The sequence below is a fragment of the Sorex fumeus genome, unplaced genomic scaffold (genome assembly GCF_029834395.1).
Source record: "Sorex fumeus unplaced genomic scaffold, SorFum_2.1 ptg000061l, whole genome shotgun sequence".
In the NCBI taxonomy this organism is placed as follows: domain Eukaryota; kingdom Metazoa; phylum Chordata; class Mammalia; order Eulipotyphla; family Soricidae; genus Sorex; species Sorex fumeus.
Window position 1 is genome coordinate 54834625 of NW_026606118.1, and position 8488 is coordinate 54843112.

An 8488-nucleotide genomic window follows, 5' to 3' on the forward strand; every position below is an offset into this window, starting at 1 on the left:
AATTGACCACAACATATTCAATCAACAGTCTTGCCTGAGTGATGTCACTGTTGTCCCAAAATTCCAAACAGGATCAGATCACTGTCTCCTTTGTGCAAAATTCTACTTCACAAAGCAGGGAGAAAGGGCTGCAAAGTTTAAAAAGAGAACTCCCAGAACAACCGCCAACTGGGAGCTCTTTGGAGCTATTGTGGCAACATGGGAAGATGCCGTCATTGACAACATTGACCAGGAATAAGATTGACTGGTTCAGCACCTCCACGATTGTGAGGAATGCCAAGAGAGAGATAGGCACAAAAAAATGCCTGTCTTTGAAAACTCTTGAGCTTATTTGCCAATGTGGCTTGGCAAAAGCCTCAGGCAACCACAAGCGAATGTCTGAGCTCGCAAAACTGTGCAGAGAAGCGATAAAGGAAGACCTCAAAGAGAGAAGAGCAGCAGTGCTGGCAGATGCAGCAGTAGCTGGGAAAAACATTTGCAATGCCTGCCTGTCCTTTTTCAACTACAAGACCAATATGACTGCCCTCTGACGTCCTGATGAATCTATCACGTCTTCCATAGGGCAATGGAGAAGATTATCTATGACTTCTACTTATCTCTTCGAAAGTCATGAACACCTGCCCACATACCAAATTCTGCAGGATGGATATGTCATTCCCAACATTCTCACTTTCGAAATCCAAGATGCTATTTCATCGGTAAAGAAGCGAACAGCACCCGGCCCAGACAAGGTCAGACCCGAACCCCTGAAGAATCTGCCATCAGTACTCATCAATACACTGGCTCGGCCCTTCACATGCTACCTTTTTGAATGCAAGGTTCTTTCCCAGTGGAAAACCAGCAGGACTATACTACTGTACAAGAAGAGAGACATTGGCAACAATTGCCCAAACTACCTATTGTCTATCATCTACAAGCTGTTCACTCAAGTCATCCTGAATAGGATTGGTAGAACATTAGATGAACTACAACCATGCGAGCAAGCCAGGTTACGCAAAGGATTCAGCACGATCAACCATATCCACACGATAACCAAGCTTATTGAGGTTTCTCAGGAGTTCAAGACACCACTCTGTCTAACATTCGTTGATTTTAAAAAGGCCTTTTATTCTGTTGAGATGAAAGCAGTCATTGAAGCCCTAGCCAAACAGGGCATTCAAACTCAGTACATTAGGATCCTCCATGAGCTGTATTACGGATTCACTACCAGGATCTCACCATTCTACAAGGAAGTGATCATCCATGTCAAGAGAGGGGTTCGGCAGGGTGATACTATTGCACCAAAACTCTTCAGTACCACCCTCGGGAATGTCATGAGATGACTGGAATGGGAAGGAATGGGAGTGAAGAAAGATGGTTGGCAACTACACCACCTCCGCTTTGCTGATGACATTGTTCTAATAACATCAAACATTAGCCAAGCAGTACAAATTCTGGCCGACATTGACTGTGAGTGTGGAAATGTAGGACTAAAGTTGAACATCACGAAGACAATGTTTAGGAGAAACAGTCTCATTCCTGACGTTCCATTTGCTCTCAACAGAATGAACATCTCTGAATGCAACAGTTATGTGTACCTAGGTCAAGAACTCAACATGACAAATGACCTGACTCCTGAGTTGCGCAGGAGGAAGAGAGTAGTTTGGTATGCCTTCAAGAGCGCCGAAGAAATAGCTAAGAGGATGAAGAACCTCTAGATTCGGGCACATCTCTTTGATTCCACTGTTCTTCCTGTTTTAACATATGCCTCAAAGACCTGAGCCCTATGCAAACAGAATGAGAACGCTATTCGGGTCTCCCCAAGAGGAATTGAAAGAGCTATGCTTGGAGTATCACGCTTCACTCAAATGAGAGAAAGAATCTGGAGTTCTAACCTCTGTTGATGGTCAAGAATCGGGGATGATGTCTCATTTGCCAAGGCGTTGAAAATCAGATGGGCTGGACACGTAATGAGATTTGGAGAGGACTGCTGTACTAGAGCCGTTACCAACTGGATTCTATAGGATGTCAAAATATCGCGTGGCTACCCACCTACGAGATGGTCAGACTTCTTCATCAAGACCCTGAATGATTGGTTTGAGGCTCTTCATGTTCCTAGAACGAACAGACACCATTGGGCTACACTAGCACGCGACACGGACGAATGGAAATGTTACTGGCGCCTGCTCGAGCAAATTGATGAGTAACGAGATGTCAAGTGATCAACTGAGTGATCAAGTGATCTGCACTCAGAAATTACTCTGGCAGTGCTAGGGGACCATCCAGGATGCCAGGGATCAAAATATATTTGGCCACATGTAAGGCAAATGGCCTTCCTTCTGTTGCTCCTGCCCGAAGGATATAAAAAGAAAAAGTTTCTGCCTTTGTCTGGAGTCCTACCTAGGAGACTCCTCCCATAAAACAGGAATTTTCTTGCCCTATTTTTTTCACCTTTTAAATAAAACCTATATTTGACCATTAAATGTTAACTTTTGTTTTCAATTTTGACTGCAGGCAAGAATCTGAGCATGCTATAGCAGTCATATTGGGACTAGGTCAGTACTGAAAATCCAGGAATATTGTACACTACTGGTGGAGTGGCACCCAAAACTCTCTCTCAGCTGTGGTGTGGTGGATTCACCCTTAGCCTGACTGGAAAAAAATTTACCATTAGCACAACATTACTGATTGGAGTAAGATCCCAAAGTCTTCAACACATTTTACCTGCAGTCAACCTAATTCCAGATGACAGTCCCCTAGGGGCACCCATAATGCCAACAAGGGCAAAAGGCTGGACAGATCTCAGTGCCCCATGTCCTTCCAGCTCACTTCTCACAATCTCCATGGGCACCAATACCTAACTGGAAACCATTCCAGAAGAAAAGGGCAGTCTGGAGCTCAGAGATGGGGGCTGACCATCTTTTCACCTGACCATAACCATCTCTGACCCAATCAGCACTGGGCTCCAGGAGTCCACCTTACCCTTCCCTAAGCCTCCTTCACTCCAGTCACTCCATCCCTCCTCATCCCTGCCTCTACGGTGGTAAAGGTCATAAAGGTCAGAGTTCCTCCTCCTGGCTATGGTTGGTTTTAAAGGGATGCCTTGACTGGCTTCTGCGCAGGCTTATAAGGAGAGATTTGTTCTGGAATGTCTGAGAAAGATGCCTTTGTTCTTAAGAAAATGACTCTTTGAGTTCCAATAGCCACTGCTAGCATTTCTAGATATGGTGTGAGGTCTGGACACCAGTGCCACACTCTGGGAATTGTGAGGGCCCAGCCTCCGAACCAAGGCAAAGAATGCATTGCAAAAGCAGCAAGAACACAGAGGGCTGAATGGTGCCCCTGAGCTGCTGAATTGGTAACCCCTGAAACTTTTGCTAACGCTGCTTTTCTGGTTGTATTACTCATTCCCTGGTGAGGAAGATGTGTAGGTTTGTTCATGTTTTGTTTGCTTATTTTTATTCATTGCTATTGTTGTATGGGTCACACCCAGCAATGCCCTGTGGGTAAGGGTTACAGTGTTAAGATCAAACCCAGGGCCTTACAGGCACAGGATGTGCTCTACCCCATGTGATGAATCTTTGAATGAGGGTGGTTTTTCTTGTTTGTTTATTATTGACTGGCCAGTGGCATTCTAAGTGATATGTTGGACAAGTCTGTTGTTAGTTACTAGCCACTGGACTCCTCAGATTGCTTCCTTGGGTCATGCAGAGGATGTGCTGGACAGACTGATCCAAGGGCTGAGAGCATGGGAGACACAATTTTCTCTGTCTGTGTAGTGATGAAGAAAAGGGCCACATCAGTGATAATTCAGCCTGACCAAAGAGAACTGACTCCTTTTCTAGAGAGTAAAGTGGATCTGGGAGGAAGAGTCATATCTTAGTATCCTCAGAGGTGTTGTGCTTATCTCTCTCTCATTTTCATAGTGCCTAAGTTAGCTAGTAGCTAAGAATTACAACAACCCAACTAGCTTTAACCCTAAGGAAAAGGGCATACATATTAGAATGGAGCCATGTGAAATTTCAGATTGAAAACAAAATCAAAATTAAAATCCTAGGTTCACCACCAAGTCACTGTGTGATTTTGAGTGAAGTCTCTTTCTGGACCTCAGTTTCTTTCAGAAGGTTACTTGTTTTTAAGACAGTGAAATCCTTGATGAGGAATTCTTATAGATAATAAATGATTAGATCAAAAGGAATGCAAATTTAACCAATTAGTACTTTCAATCTATTGGATTGTGTTATTGTTGTCTTTTTCTCCCCGGAACAAAGCTATCACCAGAAAATATATGGATATTAGGAACTGGTTATTGAGAGTGCAGGGGTGTGGTTCTTTGAGATGAATTTCAGTCTGTCTTAAAGACTTTGCAGGTGTCTGGATAAAGTGGGGAACAAGGGAGATAGCTTCAAGAAAAGAGAAAGAGTGCTTCCACCTCTCTGCCCCACCCACCTCGGCCATCGGGGGAAATGCCTGGTGTGGGTCAGGACTGGTAACATCTACTATGAGCACCTACGAGACATGGATGCTCGTGTCCTATTGTCACCATGAGGCAGCCATCAACTGCACCTACCCTCCTTGAGCTGCACAGTGAAGTAATGGGTCCCCATCACCTGAATTCTTGGGGAGTTGGCAGGAAAGGGAAGTCACTCCTGACCTTGGAATAGGAATTCCAGGTTCATTGCTTTCCCTTGCATATAAAAATTTCAGAAGGAGGCAAAATTGTGGTGCAAAATAGTTTTTATTGAAAGAAATTTAGAGATCTGTGAGGGGAGAGAAACTGTTTTTCTACTAGAAGTTTTCATAAGATATCTTCATGATTCATTGAATTTCTTGCTGTTGGACTAAGGTCAAACCTGTCTTTATAGAAGATAAGCATGGATAAAGTGGAGAGAGAAAAATGGTGAGTTAGTCTGTCCTGCCCTGGGATTCATGGCAGTGTGATAGGACAGTGAAGCAAGAGAAACAGAAATACAGATACGTACTCTATAATCATGATATTCAAAGTATGGTGGTATCTAAAATTAGTTCAACACAGCAGATTTTCACAAATTATCAATTAATTGTTGATAAAATAAGGTGTTTGCACTCACCTAGAACCAAAGGAATTTTGGCAAATGTAGATCTTCTTTTTTTCCTTTTCCCCCCAAGCCCTGTATCACAAAATTCATTGAGTTCCATCTCTTGCCAGTGGTTCTCACATGGCTTCTCAAATAACTGCACCAAAATGGCACTGCTAATTGTATGACTCTTATTTTATCAGGATATCATTGAGCCTGAAAACAGAATCTAGGATAAAGGTGATGCATGCGGAAAGTGTGAGATTCTAACTGAACCACCACATAATAAAGACCACAATAGGGTCAGTTCAACATCTAAAAGAGACGTGGAACCTAAAAGCTATCATGTGGTTATTTAATTCTAGAAAAGGGAGCTATATGAGGGTGTTGAGGGGTGTAATGAAAGGAGCAGTTAAAATGTAAATTGCACACTGGAGACTATTTTTAAATGCTCTTTTGGAGTTCCTTACAAGAAGTTCCAAAGTCAATAATAAAAGACCCTATAAATGCATCAAGGCAGAAAGCCAAGTAGATAATCAGTTAGACCATTTGGCCCAGAACTATAGTGGGCAATGAAATGGAGAGAATGTGGAGAGACAGCAGACCATATGAGATGCCAGGGATTGAACCCGGGTGGTGTCGAAGGCAAACACCCTCCCTACTGTATTCTCTCTGCCCTGGGGAGTGTTTTTCTATCCTATTGGTCCCTGAACTACTAAACCACTCTGCAGGAAAGAGCTTCTTGGATTTGGATTTTAAATAAGCTTTCCAATATGATCTTACCCACACAAAGGTTTGGGAACTACTGATCTTAAGGTGGAAGTAAGATGGAAGTACTGGGCCAGTGCTTTGTGCTTGGGGATCACTCCCAGAGCTGGGTGAGGAATCAAATGTGATTCTGGGGATCAGATCTAATTTGGGAAACTTTCTATAGGATTAAATTGATATAAAGGATGTTTATGGAGGTGTGTGACTGGAGCGATAGCACAGCAGGTAGGGCATTTGCCATGCATGTGACTGACAGTGCCAACCCGAGTTCAGTTCTTCCTCCCCTCTCAGAGAGAATGGCAATCTACCAAGAGTATCTCGCCTGCTCGGCAAAGCCTGGTAAGCTACCTGTGACGTATTCGATATGCTAAACACAGTAACAACAAGTCTCACAATGGAGACATTACTGGGCCCGCTTGAGCAAATCGATGAACAATGGGAGGACAGTGCTATAGTGAAAATGAATAAAAACCTGCATGGACATCTTCACTTCCGGCTCTGAAAGACATTGTTGTAAATAGGTCTAACTATCCTGGAGGTCACAGAAGGCAACAAGAGGCATCCGGAATGGGAAGCCACTAAGTTGATTCAATGTTGAAAGATAGAATGTACTGCCCTATGAGACTATAAGGTGCCCCAAATAGGTGAGAACATTGCTTAAATAACAGCCACAAAATACTGATTCTCTAAATACTGACTTAAGGCTTCTTGCTGTGTCCAAAATCATTATTTAAATACTGGGCTTTCTCTGGAACAACCTAGGCCATGACACACAACCCCCAAAGAGTAAAATCCAGGGTATGGTCTCTCTTGCCTGCTGTTCCAACTGTCATATCACAAGGACTATTTATCATGGCAAAAGCCACTATGCAGACAACTTCCCTTAAGTTCTTATATGCTAAATACTATTTGCACTACATTCCTGTGATGTATTATATTTTTTGATTCGCAGAATTGCAATATGAGGTTCACAGCAGTTAAGCAGTTGTCAGGCTTATAAACCAGTCAGTAGGAGCTAGGATTTTAACCCAAAGGGCAGATATGGAGTCTTACAGTTGAGTAAGACAAATGGAAAAAAAGTCCTGCTTAATCTTAAGGGCAGATATAATATGAACACAGATAAACTGATTTAAAAGGTTATGATATGATTGCCTAGATAGAACTAGATAAGATTAAGCGTATGTAACCCTCCCACACCCCAATCTAAATTGTTATTGTCACTGTCCTCCCATTCATCGATTTGCTCCAGCAGGCCCAGTAACATTGTGAGACTTGTTACTGGGTTTGGCATATCGAATACGTCACGGGTAGATTGCCAGGCTTTGCAGTGCAGGCGAGATACTCTTGGTAGCTTGCCAGACTCTCCGAGAGGGGTGGAGGAATCGAACTCTGGTTGGCCATGTTGGCTGCGTGCAAGGCAAACGCCCTACCTGCTGTGCTATTGCTTCAGCCCAATCTAAATTAAACAAATTTCTTAACAATGTACCTTGGAAACTGGTACATAAAGAGCTATGTAAGAACATAAAGAGCTTTCTTGGAGACCAAAATGATACTATAGGGATTATGGTTATGCACTTGGCCTACCCTGGTTTATCCCCAAGACGATATGGTCCCTTGAGTATTGCTATCTGTGTCCCTCAATGTCCTGAGCACCACCGAAGTGGCACAGGTAATGTCCAGCACTGGCCAGTTGGCTAAATATCACCAGAGATGTCCCCTGAGCTTCCTGAATACCCATTGAGAACACCCCACCCCTTACCAAAAAAAAAAGAATTTTCTCAAAATCTGTTTATTTTACAGATGCACAGTTTTCACTTTATGGGTGTACCTTTATTTATTGAATTATTTCCAAATAGTTTAATGGGGATAGAATAAGCTATGTGTAGTAAAAAAAATACATGCAGCTTAAAAGTTTATAGTGAATGCGGGAGAGATCACTGTAGTAGTGGAGAAGATGTCTAGCCTGATGAGTTCAATACTGTACATCTCCCTGACCCCAAATGCTGCAAGATATGGTCCCTATCAAGAAATATTATTTTTGGTTTATGATAAAAATTAGGTGGATTTCTTAGCCATTCACCCTTTTTAAGAGAACACCACACACAGTAATCATTTAGCTATTTGCCTCTAGAAATTTTTCATGTGTATGCACACACTCACATACATATATCACATCTGGTTGTTCTTTTTATAATTAGAGCACAGAAATTATGAGTATTTGTATTTGCATGGTATTTATTTGATCAAAAGTAGAGTGTGATTGCTTTCTTAAATTTTTTACTTAATGTAACTGGAAATTTTTCTATGTAAGTATATGTTTCACAAGCTTTGAAACATCTGCAAAGTGTTTTCCTATATGATGTCACATAATTCACTTAACCAGTCTACATTTAATTGACATGTAGGTCAATTCCAGTTGTTTGCTGTTGAAATAATTCTGAAGCAAACATTCTTGCAGTATCCTTGAACATATGTGAGAGAATATTTGTAAGATGAATTTGTAGCATGATTTCATCAGATTTGAGGGGAATGTGTTTTATTAATTAAATTTCAAATAGGGAGAGCTGGAGTTATAGTACAGCGGATAGGGAGCTTGCCTTGCACGTAACCAACCCTGGTTCGATTCACAGAGTCCATAAGATCATCCATAGACTGTCAGGAGGGATCCCTGAGTGCAAAGCCAG